Here is a 19440-nt window from a genome sequence, read left to right as displayed (position 1 = left end):
TTCAAGGCTACCATTGGACCTAAGGCGATGTGTGCGCAGCTGAGCCAATGTAATGTTTTGCCTTTCTTTTGAGTGAACTCGTTTTACACAGGCAGGGAGGGAGAGTGTGTGCTTGTGTGTGTGCTCTGACCATTCCCAAATCTCCTCTGTAGTGGAGTATAAAGAGCAGACCCTCTGGTGAGGCTGGTGCTCTGCTATACCTGCGAGCCACACAACCATGTTAAACCTGCTGAACTCTCACTTTAGTTAACCACTCATCAAAATTATTTTCCCTGTTGCAATGATACTTGAGCAATTTGCAGAAAAAGGTTAAAGAAGTAAAATGTCAGGGCTATTTTTTTGACTTTTCTGGAAATGCTTCATGCATTAACCTTAAAAGTTCAACAATTTTACAACACCTTTTTTAAAGTGTGATACCCTGTACTCATCCCTACTGGTCTGGTCCAATCAGTTTAGACCTCGCAGCACTCTGAAGAGATACATTAAATGTGTTAGGGCAAGAATGACAATTAGGTGTCAGTCTGCAAACTATTGAGAAGTCATGGCTGTAGAGTCTACTCAACACTTTGTTGACGTTACGATGGGTTTGCTGACTGCATTACTGGTATGCTTTAAAACACTGCTAAACCAAAGTCAAGTTAGTCAGAAAAAGTCAGAAAACCAACACACAACGGGGATTGACGCTTCTCTTGCTATGTTGGTTGAAATATTTTATATTTAATCAAAAAACATACACAAAGGTCTTTAAACTGGTTTGCTACATACACAATGTAAGCTATGTAGGATGTGATGCAAAGAATGACGGCAACACAACAGCATTAGTCTTTTGCTTTATTTGTGTTATGTATTTTAGACTTTTTATTTTAGAGCTTTGGAAATAGCGTAACACTTTATCTCTATCCTTCCACAGCCCAAAGCACACCAACAACGGTAGCAAGGTTTGAATAATCGCAGTTTGTGGGAGGTTTGGCGAGCTGTCAATATCACGAGTCAGCACAGTAAAAATGCTTGGTCATGCCATCATTTCTTCAAAAGCATTTCGAATTTAAATTCAGCAGGCACAATCGATACATATGCCTTCAATGGCATGGCAATCAGATGTTCTACCCTGCCACTTTGTTAAAGGCTTTGGCGCCCAATGCAGGACTTCAGTAGTCAGGCACCGAGAACACAAAGCATCAATATCACACATAATGATTTTCAATTAACTGTGAAAGCCAAAACCTTGCTTAGCCTGCTGCCAAAACGACCCCGTCCCTGAGAAGTGGCTGATGATGGAAGGATGGATGGGAAGATTGATGGTGATTATTTTAGCACAAAGATAGACATTTTCTTTAGAGATGATATGGTAGAGCAACACGTTCTCACTCCCAACCCGTCACATGTTGACGGTCGGTCAGGGCCCCTCCCCGTCACTCTATTACGGACAGGGTACCCCTTGAGAGTCAGTTTTCAACTATCAGGGAGTCCCATTGACTTGCATAGAGCTCCCTGAACGTTGGTAATAGAGGAGTTGGGATAGCAGCGAAATGCTCTCCGCAGATCCATTCTCACAGCGTTTATCAACCTTTTCTTTACTCAATATAAAGCCACACTTATTGTTTTTACTTCTTTATTTTAATTGAATAATGTAGGACTTTTGTTGCCGTCAGTTATGGGGAGAGTAGGGGCTCAGACTACTGAAATCTGTATTGTTTCATTGTTTTCTCCTAATTTTGTATTTTTTTCTAAACCACACACTGTTATTTACTCAACAATAACACATAATGATCCTTGTCTCTATTTATTTGTTTGATTAATAAACACAAGTTGGAGTCCGTCAGGATCGAGGGTCGGAGCAGCTCATAGTAGTTGCTTTAGAGAATTTTACTCCCGGAAGTAAGTATTCTCTCCGCTTCGCTTGACAAACCCCGTGATAGTCCTCAAACTCTGTGATTTGGATGTTTGAGTGTGCTCCGAGGGTTACACTGAGCGTCGAACAGCACTTTGAAATGGGATGGAACCACGGCAGACTGTCCAAAACTGGATTTGAACGGGTCCACCCCGTGGTGGTCTTATGTCTTTGACCCCTCCTGTTGTTAATTGATAAGCCTGAAACATGCACTTGTCAAGGTTCAGAGGCACATTTTGCAAATATGGCAGTAGCCATTGATCATCTTAAGATAAGATATACTTTATTGATCCCAAGTTGGAAAAATTTGCGTTACATCAGCATGTGTAACAGTTGTAAATNCAGGTGGCATCCTAACTAGGTGGCATCCTAACTAGGTGCCTGAACACCTCAACTGGCTCCTTTCGACGCGAAGGAGGAGCGGTTCAACTCCGAGTCCCTCCCTGATGACCGAACTTCTCCCCTTATCCCTAAGGGAGACACCAGACACCCTGCGGAGAAAACCCATCTCGGCCGCTTGTATCCGCGATCTCGTTCTTTCGGTCATGACCCATCCTTCATGACCATAGGTGAGGGTAGGAACGAAAATGGCGCGGTAGACAGAGAGCTTTGCCTTCTGGCTCAGCTCTCTTTTCGTTATAATGGTGCAGTAAAGCGACTGCAGTACCGCTCCCGCTGCTCCGATTCTCCGGCCCATCTCACGCTCCATTGTTCCCTCACTCGAGAACAAGACCCCGAGATACTGGAACTCCTTCACTTGGGGTGAGGACTCATTCCCTACTTGGAGTGGACAGTCCATCGGCCATACACAATCAACAACAAAAACACTTATTGATGAAAGTTTCTGCACTTATGTCAATGAAAATGAAGGCAATTAATTTGTTTTTGCATATTTATAATATATAAGGTTATCTGATTGCTACTGACAACACAAGTGATAGGAAAACTCAACAAAGCAGAATGGCTTTTTCTCTTTAAATAAAACTAAAATAGATACAAATAACCCTACATAGCCTCTCCCTAAATATATGCACACAGAAAATGCTATATTATTTTTGGATTGTATTTCTGGCAATTCTTTAGATCATCATAATGTGTTACTGTGGATCTACATACACCCCAACTCCCATTTAATTGCATGTTTCCTACTTTTGCAATATGTGCACTGAGAAGGGCAGGAAAATAATATGTGAGTGGGCAGATAATTATATATTAAAAAGTAATGACAATACTATCATTGCTATGAAAACTAAGCATAGATTAGGATGTTTTTATCAGCAGCGTCTAACTCATAAAACCTAATGCTGATGATCTATTTGGTTATTCCCACCAAAATGGCTGCATTTTCTCTTTGCAATGACACACTCTGCACAGAAAAGTGCAAATTATGATACACTAGTGTCCTCGTCCACGTAATTAAAGTATCATTCTCATAGCCATAAAGCACATTTATGGTACATATATAGCCATAGAGTGTGTTCTCTTGGCACAACAGAAGAATAAAGGTGACTTAACTTTAATAAAATGCCATTACCAGTTTAAATTTTAAGGCAATTATTATACAAAAACTAAGACACTATAACTGCGGTGGAAATGCAATGGTACATTCAGTGTGGAATTGAAGCACATTATAACTGGGCGTATTTTATCATTAAATCATGTAATACTCTGTACTATATATAGTCAAGGTTGCATTGCTGACATTCGCTTTGAGACAGCCATGTTGAGTTGGCTTCAATCCATCGGCGATCTTTGATGACACAGCTGCCATCATGTTACAGTCTCCAGAAAGATCCCTTCACTCAAAATAGCAGGATGCAAACCCTAGAGCTCAGAAGTGACAACTATTTATATTTCTGCTCATTGATTTTGTCATGACTGTTTGTTCCCCACAACAAAAACAAATGCTTTTTTAAGTCTCCCTTCCATTGGCAAAGAGCAAAATGGTGACTGTATGAACTTTGAGTGAACAGACGTTGATTTAGCCTGGCATCAGAATTAAGCTTTTATTTTGCATCTAAGGCCGAATGCCAAGCCATATACTTTAACAAAGTGTCCAAATTTAGCTTCCAATAACTCCAAGCTGTTTCTTTTATACATAGTGTTCATTAAGGAAGAGATTTGTTTATGTTCACTTTCTGGCGCTGCCCTAAAGGTAACATTTGTTTAAGTCTGACATTTGTCGTCCTTAATGCAAGCACTGGAGACTTCAGATATCCCACGGCACAGCCTGGAGCATACGATTTAGAGTGAGCAAGTTTCCTGAAGGTGAACAAAAAAGAGTTGGTGGTTTTCCATCTGGGCACCTTCATATCAAGGCCCTCTCGGGACGCGCGGCATGTTTATTCATAAGAGGTGGGTAGGAACGGGAGTGGGAGAAAAAAAAGTTTTGTAAGAGACCCAGCTGGTAGCCTAAAACTTCTCTTTGGTGACCTCAATTTCTCCTGCTACCCGATGAGTCCCGTCTGTCCGTGTGGGACTAAGCATACACTGCAGTAAGTGTCACTGTGAGTCAAGTTAAGCAAGGTTGAAGACACAGAAAAACTGTAAAGACGGTGAGATGTCATCTTTAACATGAAAGCCTACAAAGACAACAAATTCAAGACTAATGTTTTCTTTGAGAGATAATCAATATTTCTACTGCCTCAGGCCAGGAGGCTGAAGACTGCAGTGTTGCATTAAGAGGAGGATTGTTAGCATTCGGGTCACACAGTCCTACACATCAGATAGGGCCTTTAAAAAAAGAATTTAGAACACAGAGGTGCCATGTTGACTATTCATTGACAAGGGCTCGGTAAAAAGACATCAGTCAGATAAGAAAAGTGGATGTATGCAGTTCACAAGGCTAAGTCGGTGTCGTACCGTCAGCATTGATGCAAAGGCCAGAGAAAGGGGTTTCAAAGAATGAGTGCAGGACGGCCCTCAGAGAGAGTTTTCCCCCACCCTGCCTTTGGCTTCCTTTCCTTTATGCCTCTAGGGATCATGAATATGGTATTCAAATCCATGGTAAGTCTTCATTAGATTTGGGATAGCTTAATATTGCTACAACATTAATGCAGAATACACCAAAAACTGAAAAACAAACATCGTCCTAATTTTACGGCATTTTTTACTTGAGGAAAGTGGAAAACTGTACAATAAATTATCTCTTACCAAATCACACATATTAGCTACTCTACATGATCTCATTTTGATAACACATGTAATAACTAATGTCTTATTCTTTCAGATTCCATTTAATGAGCCTGAAACTAATTTGAGACCCTTTAGGGAGGAACCGCCTCTCTCTGCTGTAGATAAATCCGTGATAATAAATACATAAATATTTAAATAAAAGACTGATCGTGAGATAGCTATCGGAAGTGAACACAAAAGCAGATGTTGCTCGAGATATAGCAGATATAAAGAGTGATACAAATCCAAAATGTGTGAACAGCATTTAATGAGCCAATATTATCGTTTTTGGCAGAGGAAGAAGATATGTGGTTTGTTCTATCATTTAGACCTTACAATTAAAAAATGTGTGTGTGTCGTGAGCAATTAATTAAATGTATTGCAACTTTACGATTATAGGCTTTTGGAAGGTTGGGTGCATCTACACTACTAAAAAAAGGACATTATTTACTTAATTTAATTTGTTCAAATTAGAATTAATTTACATTAATGTCAACACCTGCCCAATTTAGTCAAATGAATGGTGGTTATTCGTGGTAAATACTGCAGTTAGTGTAGAGTCTTCCTTACTGTCAAAGAAAGTATGAGAATATGCACCACATCTCCTGTTTGGTAGGCTTGGCCTTTAAAATATCTTAACCCTAACGCTTTCAACAAAAGATACTGTATACGATGCAAAGTGCTAAAGTATACAGCTGAGTGCATTTGTGCCTCTGGATTTAAAGGGAATTCAAGTGTGGCTATTTTCTATTTAGCTGGACATTAGAGGGCTTGAAAAACATGGATTATAAAAACAATTGAAGCTTCAGGTTGACTTGTGAAAAGACCAGAGTATTTTACCCAAGATCGTAGAATACACTGCTGGGTCTTTGAGGCATTAAAACAGAAAAGAAGGTAAGGTTTTTGCAATGAAATACTTGTTGTTCCTCAGCACTTTGGTCTCTATTTCTTTAACCTCCAATTGCAAGTTGCACAGATTTACTTTTAGAGGAAGTTCAAGGAAGTCCTTGTGCTGTTGTTTTGTACCAAACACACAAACAAACCTTCAAAAGAACAGAATTCAAACATATATATTTACCTGACCCTCTCTTTTAGTACATTTATTTTACTCTACGAATTCCCCTTTTCTTTACTCTTGGAGACTGTGGCCAATGAATAAAATCCATAGCTCTCACAAGATACAACAATTTGAAACTCACTGCTATCATACTTTACTTGTTTGCAAGAACTTTATGAGAGTGTTTTCAAATTGGTTTCCTTTTAAGGTATCTATAAAGCCTCCCACTATAACAAAAAAACAACTATGACCCAATAACAATGGCTTGCCTTAATGTTAAAGATTGCAAGTGGAATAAATTCCCAGGGTGGATGACTCTGCAATAGTCAGTGGTATCTATAAATATTAGAGTTGAATAAAGTACAAAACATACTGATTTTATACTTTTCACAAAGCCATCAAACATGATGCATCATTTAAAACATTTCAAAAAAAAAATAAAAGTAAGGTATTCTGGTCTATTGTCAATGGGAAGAGGAGTCTTTAAAAAACCTACATATTTGCTAATTTCAGTAAAAGAGGGTATAATAGAGAGAGGAATGCAAAAATGATAAGCAGTCAGAATGTTTACCAATACTTCGGTACGTGTGAAGGATTTATTCTCATGAACATATATATTGTTAACAATGTGGCTGATAATTTACATGTTGACCACATTTCCCTTAGAGCATCAGTAGATGAAATGAAATGTTTCCGTCTTTGTTGACACACATTTGCAGTATAGCGAATGGAACGGGAGATATCTGAGAGAACTGCCGGAGTGTTCTACCTTGGCTGACTTGAGCGTTTCTTCCAGATGGGGTTTTGCATTTTAATTTAACCTGACATGACATGAACACAGTATTTAGACCAGGTTTGCAGACCTCCTATCCTGCTTCGCCGTTTAGTTGGATGAGCAGACCCTTTGGTATTAACCCTGAAGATCAGTGTGTAGCTTAGGGACAATTTGGGCAGATCTGGAAAGTAGCCAGTTCAGGGTATCAAATGTATTCTACTGCAGTTACATTGCAGGTTTTAAAACCACAGGCCTCCATGCAGCACTAAGGAAGGCTGTATAAACCTTTAATATATCCAATTTGTATCCAGTTGTAAGGGATGTGTATGTCAATGGCATTTTTTTTTAAACCAAAACAGACATATTGCATACTGTTACAATGTCTCTACACTTCAATCAATCTTTGTTAATTATATTCTCTGGTCCAAGGCATGCTACCAAGTAAATAAATCAATGCAAGCAATAATTCAGGGAGTGAGACATTTCTGCTCCGTGCCAACAAACAAGCTCTTGGACTCTTCACAGCTCTGAATCAGAGGCTAGCATATCCTTACACCTACAGTAGCACTCACATATAGACAAAGCACAGCATGCCTTTAGCTGTCTTACAGGTCAACAAAGGTCGTGGTCTCTGCCAGACAGACGCCACCGTTGTGCCAAGACTGCAGCAATCACATAGCAGACGCTGTCTTCACAGAAGCCAGGTGCCGATAGCAGCTTGGTATAGCTGCTAAAGAATGCGAGCAACAGCACAAACTTGTGTACAACACCACACCTGGTGCTACTGCCCTGCTGCCTGTTCTGACAGGAAGGATGATGAGAAGTCACCTTGGCAACCACTCCAACTGCACAACTTGGGAAGAGGCAGCTCATGCAGCAATGGATAAGGGGGTAAATGGTTTCTACCAATAGGAGGGTTAGAGGATGGATTCCGAGGTCTGCAGTCAACATTTCAAAGGATCCTTCGGCAATATACTGAACCCCAAATTGCTCCCCTAGGCATTGCCAACAATGAAGATGGGCATTGTGAGTTGCTTTGAATAAAAGCGTCAGCTAAATGGTGTGTAATTAGCATTTATATCACCAACCATCAGGCATTGAGAGTTGAATCTAAGCGTTACAGACGATAGATGGATTAGGCAGGGCGTATCTAAGTGAACGTGAAAACGATCCCTGATCTCCCATAATCAACAAAGCACACTTTAGCTTAATTTACTCGATTAAAGTTAGGAATCTCCATTACGAGGAGGTAAAAATAAAGCCTTTTCTACAGCAATTTATTTTACAAATGGAATGTGGATTCAACGTGTGAAATACATTCCACCATCTTAATAAACCAAATACGATGAACACAATCTGATGAATTTCCATAATTACGAGAATGCTTATTAATTTATGTATTCTAAACCCAAGGCGATAAAAACGATCGGCTTAAATAACTCTTACCTCGACAGTGAACTCCTTCGTCATAGCCATCTTCACAGTCTCTGGCCCCATTGCAGAGTTTATTTAAATGAATACACTTTTTTGACCCGATGCACTGTATGTGATTGAGTGGACATCTGATCACCACCTCCTGTGCACCTAAAAGAAAGAAGGGACAGTGTAAACATAAAAATACTGATATTCCATTTATTCCAACATTAATAATTGGTGTACTGTTTCTGCAAAACCGAACAAGCTTTAACAATGTTCCTATCAGCATATGGAGTACAGTGGGAGACCATATGGAACATACATTTGCATGCTTCATTGTCATTATCATTCGTGTTTTTGCAGGCAATACACATTTCTCCCAGTGTTTTTTTAACTGCCTTCTCAAAGTGCTGATACTTCAAGACCCTGTTTTTAAAGGAGGCGGAAGAACCTGTGCATATGCAAATGTATTTATACTTCACACAGCATTGTTCTTTAAACACAACAGATGTTCGCCACACTGCTCTGCGGACGCACCGCTGAAGTCCGGTAACAAACTGCCCGACCATCGCTGCCAGCCAGGCGAACGGCAGAGAGCAGCTGCTTAAGGATTCATGAGGCACATAGGTGACCCTCACTCATGTGGCAGCCACGGCAGCACATAAAACACAGCGCACCACCACTGTAAATGTGTCACATCTCCACCCTAACTACATTGGTATCAATTACCCATGTGCCGCTGCAGCCACTTAACGGAAAGATTTATGGGCTCTGCAACAATCCCCAGAGTTTTCTCGTTCAGAAGGACTCAAACCCAAGCACACTTGGACCTTCTTGACCGGGCAGTTACTTATTCACAACATGCTTTTCTACTTTGTAAGGTAAGAGATGCAGCAATTAACGTGGCTATTACAAAGACAGCCTTCATCCAGAGCTGATTTACAGTACAGAACGGATCTGTATTGACACAATAATGACTCACACTAGTTCCTCCTCTGGAGTATTTTTATTGCTTTAAAAGTGAAGCAAAGGGAGGCCTTCTTTTTTAATGAATATTGTTTGGCTTTCTGCTCAAGCCCCAGTGATTCACACTATTTCATTGCGATATTTAGGTAAGTCAAATATAAGTGACCTTGTCTCTGAGTTCATATTTCACACATGAGCAAACTGGCAGCCTCCTCTGCGGAGCTGCAAAATGTCTTTAAATCATCAATCCCTCCCCTTGCTCCTTTCGGGGGGGATGTAGTTTGATATTTGTGCTACTTTTCAGACTTCATGTACAAAGGAATGTTTGTAAAATCATTACACATTAAAAGTATATTAAAAATACATTCTTTCTACAAAATATCAGACATTTTATGCATTTAAAAAGGGAAAAAAACACTTTTTGAAAATGTTTGGAATCAAACTCAAATACCCTGTAGCTTCTTTTGTCGTACATTTCAAAACACATATTTTGTTGTACTCACTACAGAGAACAAACTGTCACGGGATGTTTCACCCAGTGCCACACTTTAGGAAATGTCCATTTGGCAAATGTGCTATTTAACACCGAGCTGCAAGGGTCTCTGACAACGTAACAGCGCTGTCAGCCTCTCTCCTTGCTATCTCGCCACATGGGTTCTAATCTAATGTGATAAGGGGAGGGATGGCGCATGAATATTCAGTGGCTGTGATCTGTCATGCAGGGGTACACAGATGGTCTCTCAACGGCTGAGGTATTCAGAATTCCAACGTCAATTCCCAAACTACTGTACTATGTTGGATGATCGCTCAAAGTCGTGCAAAACAGGATAACACACCACGCCGTGTATCGCATCCTTTGACAGGCTTCTCTCACCTAAGATTCCCACTGCGTAGCACTGGAGGATGCTTAATGTAAACATCCTTCAGATCAGTTCAGGCAAGAGATTACCTCAGGCAATCTACAGTGCAGTGACTATGAACAAAGCTGGAATCTTGTACGAGGAAAATAAATGTGTAAGGATTAGGAAAATGCACTCATAATTACAACTCTCTGCAGGCCTGCAGTGATAATGAGCTGTGAGATAAACATCTTGGGGATCAAATACTTTTAAAATATCATTTGATATACTGAATTTGTAATTTTTGTGTTTTATTCAGGTTGATTTGATTGGCAACTCGGATTGCAACAACACACATTCTAGAAATCACAGAAGGCCAGCAAATATCATTAAATGAAACAGAATAACGGATGTTAATGAAGCATGGTTTAATAGCACATCTAATCTGCCAGAATACCATATTGTAAGCACTTTAGCCTAGATGTGCAATGTGACGTTTTTTAAGGAAATTAAACTGTAACACTATATAGTAGCTGTCATAGTTGGAGTTTAGAGGAAGTAAAGATGCGAGCCAGAGTTAATGGAAACAAATCAGAGGCAAACAAATTATGGTTTGTTTCTCAAGGCTTTAACTCAGTTGAGGACACATCCATTTAATTGAAAATGTTTCTTGTTCCCCTGACTTTGTGATATTGCTTGAAATGAGGACATGTTTTTTATGTTTTTAAATCAGCAAAATCACTTTGCTCCGCACACTGGTCCACTTCCACTCTCACAGGCGGGTAGCAAGCTAGAACTGTGTTTGTGATTACTAGATAGATAGAAAACATGTTGAAAACAGATAAACTGAATTAGATCCCTGTTGTGTTAGGCAATCGCTGATGTAGAAATCTTCAGTCATTTTAGATTAAAACGGCAAGGACCCAGTAATGGCTCGATAAATGAATAATGTCCAGAGATGAAATAAATGCAGGCATACTTAAACACCAGTTTAATCATAACACCTTGAGTGTAAGGAAGATGTTCCCCTGGTAAGTAAAATACAATTAAAGTGTGATTTGTTTATTCAGGTAAAGCGGGACGCATTTAACTTCATCATCAATATTTATGACTGTGAATTAAACCATCCCATCTAGTGTAAATACTGCTCATATATTATTAAAAACCTATATTTGTGTTGTACTGAACACGATTGCACGCCTTTACATGGCTCTAATACCTTTGTAAAGTTTGCCGGTGACACAACGGTGACACAACTCATCAGCAACAATGATGAAGCAAATCAACAGAGAAGAGGTCGACAGCAAGACCAAGGAACTGATTGTGGACTTCAGAAGGTCAAAGGGCAGCACACACACCCATCAACGTCACAGAGTTTGAATGTCTCACCAGTTTCAAAGTTATTGGTGACATCACTTAGGACCTCTTCTGGGCTCCCCAGTGTCTCTTCTTCCCGAGGAGAACGAGGTAAGCTGTCTCCTAACATTCTGGTGAACTTCTACCACTGCACGATTAAGAGCATCCTCACTATTCGCATCACGGTCTGGTACAGGCAACAGCACTACCGCAGACCGGAAACAACTGCAGAGGGTGGTGAAAACGGTAAAGCGCATCACCGCTACTCCACTCCCTGCCGTTGATACAACACATCACACATTTTCCCCTTCCCTCTGGGAGGCGCTACAGGAACCTCCACACCAGGACCAGCAGCTTCAGGAAGAGCTTCTTCCCCTCTAATACCATCTAGCTGAACAATGACAGCCGCCCCTCCCCCTACCCTGGATAACCAGGGACTGACTGTCAAGTACCGACTTGTTTGTATTTATAAAAGTGTCTAAATGGCCATTTTTTCTATCGAATACTCACATTTTTTCATATTATTAAAAACAATAACTGTCTATAGTATATTCATATTTATTACGTGTATAGTATCTGTATTATACTGTATATGTGTATCCCTGATCTATAGTGTATTCCATACACATCTATTTATAATGTGTATACCTCTTTAAACTGTTTTAAGTATAAATACTTCAGTTTTTTTTATATCTGTCATATGTATATATTTATATTAGACTGTACTGCTACTTTTCCAGTTCTGGTTAGATGCTTACTGCATTTCATTGTTTTACTACTTGTAATCTGTGCAATGACAATAACGTTTAATCTAATCTAATCTAATCATACCTAAAACATAATTTGCACCAAAGGTCATTAAGAAGTGATTTGTGTGGCTGCACGATCTTAGATTTTAGGACATGTTAATTAAAAATCATGCTGCTCTTCACCGACATTAAAAGGTGTGAATGAGGATGAATCCGTTGGGACAAACTAATATCTCTTCTTAATGTAAAATGAGAGGTTTCTAGGGGGGATATTCCAGCAGCTATGTTCATTATGATAATCACTGTAATCTGAGCGGGTGCAAGTTTGTGCGGAATAATGAATTTCTGAGAGAAAAAAACCTATTAGCGGGGGAAGCTCCTTGAACTTCTGCGTAAGGAGATTTATCCTATCCACATTTAATTTTCTTAATATATGTTTGTGAATTGATGATCAAAGTAGCATCCCGATGCCTGACCTATGAAGAATATCCATAATGGTTTCATAACAGTAACAGGTTCCTCTGTGGTAGATCCCACAATGACGATGACATTAGTTGACTGTATGCACTCCCATTATTGTTACAAATCACTAATCTAATCATAGGCATAAGTACAATTTTTTTGAATTGAAGAAAAAATATCAGAAACAGCCTAGACAGCATTAGCTATGACTCACTGCATTGTGGGTACAGCTATTTACCGTGAAGGCCAGTAGCAAACAAACTTTTGGTGCACCATCCGTTCAAAATGATTGACCTCCAGTATTGCTTTTTTCACCTTTGTCGAGAAACACTTCACCCTGTACCCAGCATGCCATTCAGCGGTGTAATTATTAATAGGGGTCTTTTGTCAATACACAACACAGTTTCTACAAATCCACTGCTAATAAATATGACTTGTGACTCTCAAGCTTCACTCCACACCGCACTTCCTTTCTCAGCAATGCACAATATGCAATATTTCGTCAAGTGTGAAGTCAATTGGATGAACCTTTGTCGAGAAAATCAAGGACAGATAAACGGATAAGGACTCCTTTTATTTAGTTAGATATTGCATATTGTGCACGTACAAAGTGTTACTGACTGTGCAGACAGTTCTCAGGTCTATATGTACTGGTATAAGTAACTTGGTACAGGTATGTTTTGCAAGGTCACCAACTAAAATTGACAGTGAGAGTTTTCACATTATCTCACACTTCATGTCTATTTTCTCAAGCAACAAAAAGCCAATTTATACCTTATAATGTTGTTGAGCAAAAAGAGGACAGTGGGCGGACAGATAAGAAAGGGCAGCACATTAGTAGCAACTGGTAAAACCAGCATTCACTTGGACAGAAGAAGACTAACACGTCATCAATGAATTATTAGACATCATATAAATATATAAAAGTCTTGTTTAATCACCAAAGTTAAAATAATAATAAAAAAAGTTTTTTCAACAGGTTTGATTATAACCACAATAGGTTTTTGCTAAGAGTACATTTTCTATGACCATAAATATTTTACGTAGTTTACTGCGTGCGTCTTCACAAGGACTCTAATCTCATTGGAAAATAATATTGCTTAACTCTGAAAGTACTTTATGATAGGATAACCCTGACTATGACCATGTCAAATTTAATAAAGATATTTAAAGTCCATTATTCAAGCAATTTTTTGAAGTGGGTTATTTTTATAGATAGTAAATAAAAAAGGATAAAAACGGCAAATGTTCCAATAAAAAAAAATGCGGGCACTTATAAGTAACTGCTCCAATAAGTATACCCAGACAAAAATGAAGCCATTGTATTACACACTTTACTAATTGATATTAGAGAGTGTACTTTTATAACAGTGTAGACACTTTTACACAATGCACACAAGCAGGGATTATTACCGGTTGCAAAGTTTAATAAGAGTTGCATAATATTTGCAATTCATTAAAAGCCAACTTCATATTCAAACATGTGTGATTAATGCAATTTGACTTTGCATTGTTAACTAATAACTACTAGTAGCTACAGTAGTCTGTAACTACCCAAATACTTTGGATGAGCAGTTGGTAAAAACAAACAACGACAGAAGCTGCCGGAGGTTGTTCTACGCTGTTAACATTAATCTGTATGCTGATAAACTGCGTCACTGGTGTGGAAGAATACATTCAAAGTGTAAAAGGCGTGAACGTTTCAGTAATTCTGCTCATGTGGCTCTTTGCATGTGTGTTTATGCGATCTGAAGCAAGTGCTCATGGAAAGTAGTGAACTTTTCACCTTTTGTTTTTAGTCTGTCTGCGGTGAAGTCATTATTGTTGTCACGCTTAGAGCTTGAGGATGTTTGGGTTATAGGACGTCTGGGGTCTGTAGTGCTGGGGCTTAACTTTAATAACCGATGGAACATGATGATACATTTATAACTGTCATGTAACAGCACTGCCGGCTCGCAATTTTCACCATATCTCGGCTTGATTTGAGTGCATGGGCTGCTTGTACCCAGCTCTAGGTTCATATCTCAGAGGCAAACAATCCTTGGACGATTTCTCGAATACTTATCTTGCTATACTTGTCATGAACAGTGTGCTTCATCTGTGAAAATGTGGAACTGAGCTCCATGGAGCAAACTTTTGCAGATGAATGTCAATGAAGTAACATAAAAGAGTGGTTTTGATTACGGCATAATTCCAACAATTGCATAGTAAGGCTCTCCCCACCAAACTCTGCTTTTAAAGGCAGGGTGTTCTCGAAGGTCTCTAAAATACTTATTTTCCCTTTCTGACCTTTTTGACGTCCTTGCCATTTGAAATGATTTACTCAGCAGAGAGGGCTTATTTTTGCTGCATTTGTCTGACCCGAGACATAGCAACAGTATTTCTTCTGACAGCGATATAACAGACTTACTCTAGCACATGACTGAATGTTGTGATTATTAATAGATTAAGATTTAGAGAAAGATGCCAAAGGTGAATGACCATAAGTAGGTGTTGCCTCCCTTCCAAACATCAACAGTACAATGAGCAATCCCTTGACTCCTGACTAATCACATGGAGCTGCTGAGAGGCCGCCAATGGCACAGTATGAACTGGACAACTCCCTGGTGGGAAGATGTGTATGTCTTTGAATGATTCTGGAAACACATCGCCAGCATTTGGTGAAGCTCTGCCAACCCTGTACTGCAGCTATCTTCAGTTATGGCTTGTTTCTAGCAGCTGTACACCTTCAGTCTGGTCTTGAGCACACAAAACAAATGCTGACTTGGACTAAGGCCAAACTGATTTGGCTAATAAAGAACATTCTAATGATTGGTTCTAAAAACTTAATTGACTCGTCTGTCACCTAAAGATCATAAGTGTTCATGAATTGTACTGCATTGGCTTTGTGTCTTTAACAGTGTTGACCAACATCAACTTGAATAACTTAAATTAACCAGTTAAACCCACGGCCTCGCGGGCGGGGGCAAAACGCAACATCTTGCAAGAAACAGCGTCTGAGGGCTTCTTAACATTTAATAAACTATGAATGTGTCATATCCACTTAACAGGAAGAAACTCAGCTATCAGACAATATTAACCATCTTTAGCTAAACGAAACAAAAGGGTAATAACAAAGGCTCTGAATTAGCCCTGAGCGACAAAATGCTAACGCACTTAGAACAGAACTCAAGGTAAAATACCCTTATTACTTATTGGATCTGCACAAACAAGATATCGATTAGCAAGCTGAGATTCCACAGATTCCAGACATATAAGTATCCACACTGAGCAACCAGAACTCGGCAAAACGAAAACAAACAACAACAAAAATAATTAGCTATATGGAGCCAAAACGGCTAAAAACGTCTTACCTATGTTGTTTTCTGATCAAATATGTTGTCCAATGGCATTAAAGTGAGAAAAATGCTGCTGAAGGTTAATCCATAGGTTAATCAAATGTGTCTGTGTCACTTTGAAATGATTACTGATAATCCATTTTTATGTCAATAACGGAGATTTCATATTAGCTGCTACGATAGCTACTAGAGTGTATGCCAGCTTCCGGTTCCGGGGCATTCTGGATACGCATCACTCCTTCACCAATGGGTAACGTTTAGATGGATTTTAGGAACTTCCCCTCGATTATTTTGGCTCTAACGGTTAAAAAGGGGTGTCAATAATTAAAATCGACGAGGGGGACAAAAATCCACCCAAATGACCACAGAAGTGTTTTTTTTTTCTAAATCTCTCTAAAAAGGTCAAATTTCACTTGTTTTGCATCAATCTTGATACAGGGTACTTAGTATGTTATAGTTTGGATTCCTAAAGCTTTTAGTCTACTATCCCATCATTTAAGGGTGGTTTTCACTATAAGTAATATTTTTTGGACGGACACTATAATTTAAATTGTTTTACTATGTTCAATCTGAATTTACTTTAAAATAAAAAATGCTATATCGATTCTGATTTTTCTACATCCAACTCACAGGTTTATCATTGCTTTGAGAAAAAAGATTATTAATTTACCCCTTTTAGAAGGGAAGATATAGTCAATTGCTCTGGGAATGTCATTTTCGAGCCTGAGGCCAGAAGAACAGGCTCGGGGCTTAATTAAAGGCTAAAGGTCAGTTCCATCTCATATCCAACTTTCTCAAATTAGCCTAAATCTTAAATTACTAATTATTTATTGGAAAGTTAATGATATAGCCTGACAAATCCTGAAAATGCACATTATGAAGGCTCAATACGATCTATCAACAGGGTCAATAAAGAAAGAGGTCCAGTTACAATTAAACACTTTTTTAATGCCATAAAAACGTAATAATAAAAATGTTTCCCTACTTGGATCAGTGCAGGTCATACGGAGCTTTTATTTGTAAAATTATCAAAACTATCTAGCAAATTATCAAAATGACAGTTACAAAAAGTAGACAAAATAATATGGACATAATAATTGCTATAGAGCATCCTTTTGAGTCTAGCAAAAGCACATTTATTGTATATTGGCCTATATGTATTTTATGTATTCGTTTTTCTTCTTTATATATTAAGTGTAGAAAGTTCTGATTAAAGTATCACCAGTATCATACTGATTAAATCCACCAATGTGTTTCATAATTGCATAATGTGCTGCATAATTGCATAATATTAGATTTGCATGTAGTGTGCTTGCATGTTATCCCAAAGGCAGCATTCATACAGATTTCTAAGTTATTCTGCTGCTACTGAAGAAGAAGCCTGTTTTAATTTTCCTTAAATGTCAGCCCCGCTCAGTTACATTAACATTGTCCATAATATATGGTATCATTCCAAATCGATCGAAAACCTCAGAAATGCAAATCAATATTAAACGCTGCATGTCATATGTGCTTGATGCAGTAAATTAAAACAAAATCAAAAAAGTCATGTGCACAGAGCCACTCTGAAACCCAATTTCCTGTGTGCAGTGGCTTATTATTTGCCGAAAATGATGCTGAGTATTCAATCAAATCTGTTTGAAAGAGAGGGAAAACGTTGACACTGTTCAGTGGAATGGTGCTGGGTATTGGCACCGGTGACATTCTGGCTCTACTGTATAATAAATAATCAATACATCAGTCCGCAGTGAAGAATAAGTGGCCTCGGAACAATGTAGAAAAGCTGCACTTCACAAATACAATTCCCAAAAAACTACAAAGAAGCCAATCTATCAGTATGTGGAAAACAACGACATAATTAGTCAATCGAGATACTTTTGTGACCATTATGCAAATGTTCTAGTCTAATTGTTCTGGGGCCAGCTTCAAATGAATAATACATACAGTATATTGTAGTCAGAGAGGCTGAAACCAATAGTCACAGAGAAGGATGATCCCATTACTGTGTGAGTATAATATACAGTGCTGTGTTTAATGCTGGTATTACTTCATCAGAAAATAAATACACTATCGTCTTATGGCATATAAATGATTTAATTCATGCAATAAGATGGGAATGTATACATTTTAATTGTTTATCATGTTGAATTTATGACAACATGCATTGTATCGCAAAACCACACATCATATTTGGTGTTGTAAACTGATGGCTATTAAACATATTCTGAATAACAAATGCTCAAACAGGCTCTTACAGTAGTGTACTGACCCTGACTTGATCCCCGCTGTCTAACTCCTCAGACTGCCAAAACACTCATTGGAGCTTTACCTAAATTTGACAATGAACTTTTGCACAAAAGAAGGAGACTTGAAAAGAATAAAATAGCATTGGTCTTTAGTGGTCTTTTTGACTGTGTCCAAAGGTCTTCGTTGTACAAAATGTGTGAATATTTGCAACATGAAGAACATGGCCAGAATTTAAGTTTAACACGTTTAAAAAAATGAACAAACAACATCAACAAAATGTGTAACAGGTAACAGTTTTGACATGTTATCAAAAAACGTAAATACTTTTGCTGCAGTACCTACTGAAATTAGCATGCTAAGCAGCTAGCCAAAGCCTGTAATTTATTCGAATACTACTTGTTCGTCTAGAGGTGACAGTGTGTCGCTGTGGAGTCCAGATTTCCCCTCAGTCTAACCCAGTGGTTCTCAAACTTTTTCTGTCATTCCCCACTTTGAACGGGTGCCTTTTCAAGCCCCACCTGTTCCTCATCGCTCCAATAAAATGGTAGGCCAAGCTTACACTTGTCAAATGTATCGTTCTATAACAGGGGTCTCCAACCTTTTTTAGGATGAGAGCTACTTTCAAAAAATAAAACAAGTCGTGAGCTACTTTTACTCCTCTTTTTTAGTTTTTTTGCACTGTATATATTTAGCACATTTGAACATTATTATATGCTTACCTTTAACCTTTGTGTGCTGTTTGGGTCTGTGGTACCCGTTTTCAATGTTTACTAAAAGAAAATGTATTCAATTTAATTATTTTTAACCTGCTTTATTTGGGGGCGGACCTCACCTCCTCTAGGGGGGTCCGGGGGCATGCACCCCCGGGAAGATTTTTTTTTTTATGTTGAAGTGAAATGCCTCAATCTGGTGCACTTTGAGCAAAAAATCGGATACAGCTCTCAACACACTGAAAGGGAGCTGTATACTTTTCAATAATCCAAACATCTTTAGAATATGATCAAAACCAATAACAAATCATTTAAACATGTTTATTTTGATCTTTTTATTTATGGACATTTTACTAATCACTCCCCTTTTAAACTTTTTTTTTTTTTTTACTGTCCTATAGCACACATTGGAATGATTTCTTACTTTATTTTTTACACCTTAGCTATATTAAATAGATAA

At 38.5% G+C, this 19440-nt stretch overlaps 1 protein-coding gene across 1 annotated transcript in view; it reads right to left on the bottom strand.

Moving 5' to 3' along the window:
- The window catches only part of LOC104966470 (low-density lipoprotein receptor-related protein 1B-like), a 1038955-nt gene that overhangs the window by 925266 nt on the left and 94249 nt on the right, over positions 1–19440 (bottom strand). Inside the window, exon 2 of the mRNA XM_010795656.1 lies at positions 8344–8481. The gene's annotated coding sequence lies outside the window, so the exon portion shown is untranslated. The remainder of the gene's footprint in view (positions 1–8343; positions 8482–19440) is intronic.

The sequence above is a fragment of the Notothenia coriiceps genome, unplaced genomic scaffold (assembly GCF_000735185.1).
Source record: "Notothenia coriiceps isolate Sejong01 unplaced genomic scaffold, NC01 NC01_scaffold00037246, whole genome shotgun sequence".
NCBI lineage: Eukaryota > Metazoa > Chordata > Actinopteri > Perciformes > Nototheniidae > Notothenia > Notothenia coriiceps.
Note: the sequence above shows the minus strand (reverse complement) of the source record. Positions and strands in the feature narration are given on the sequence as shown.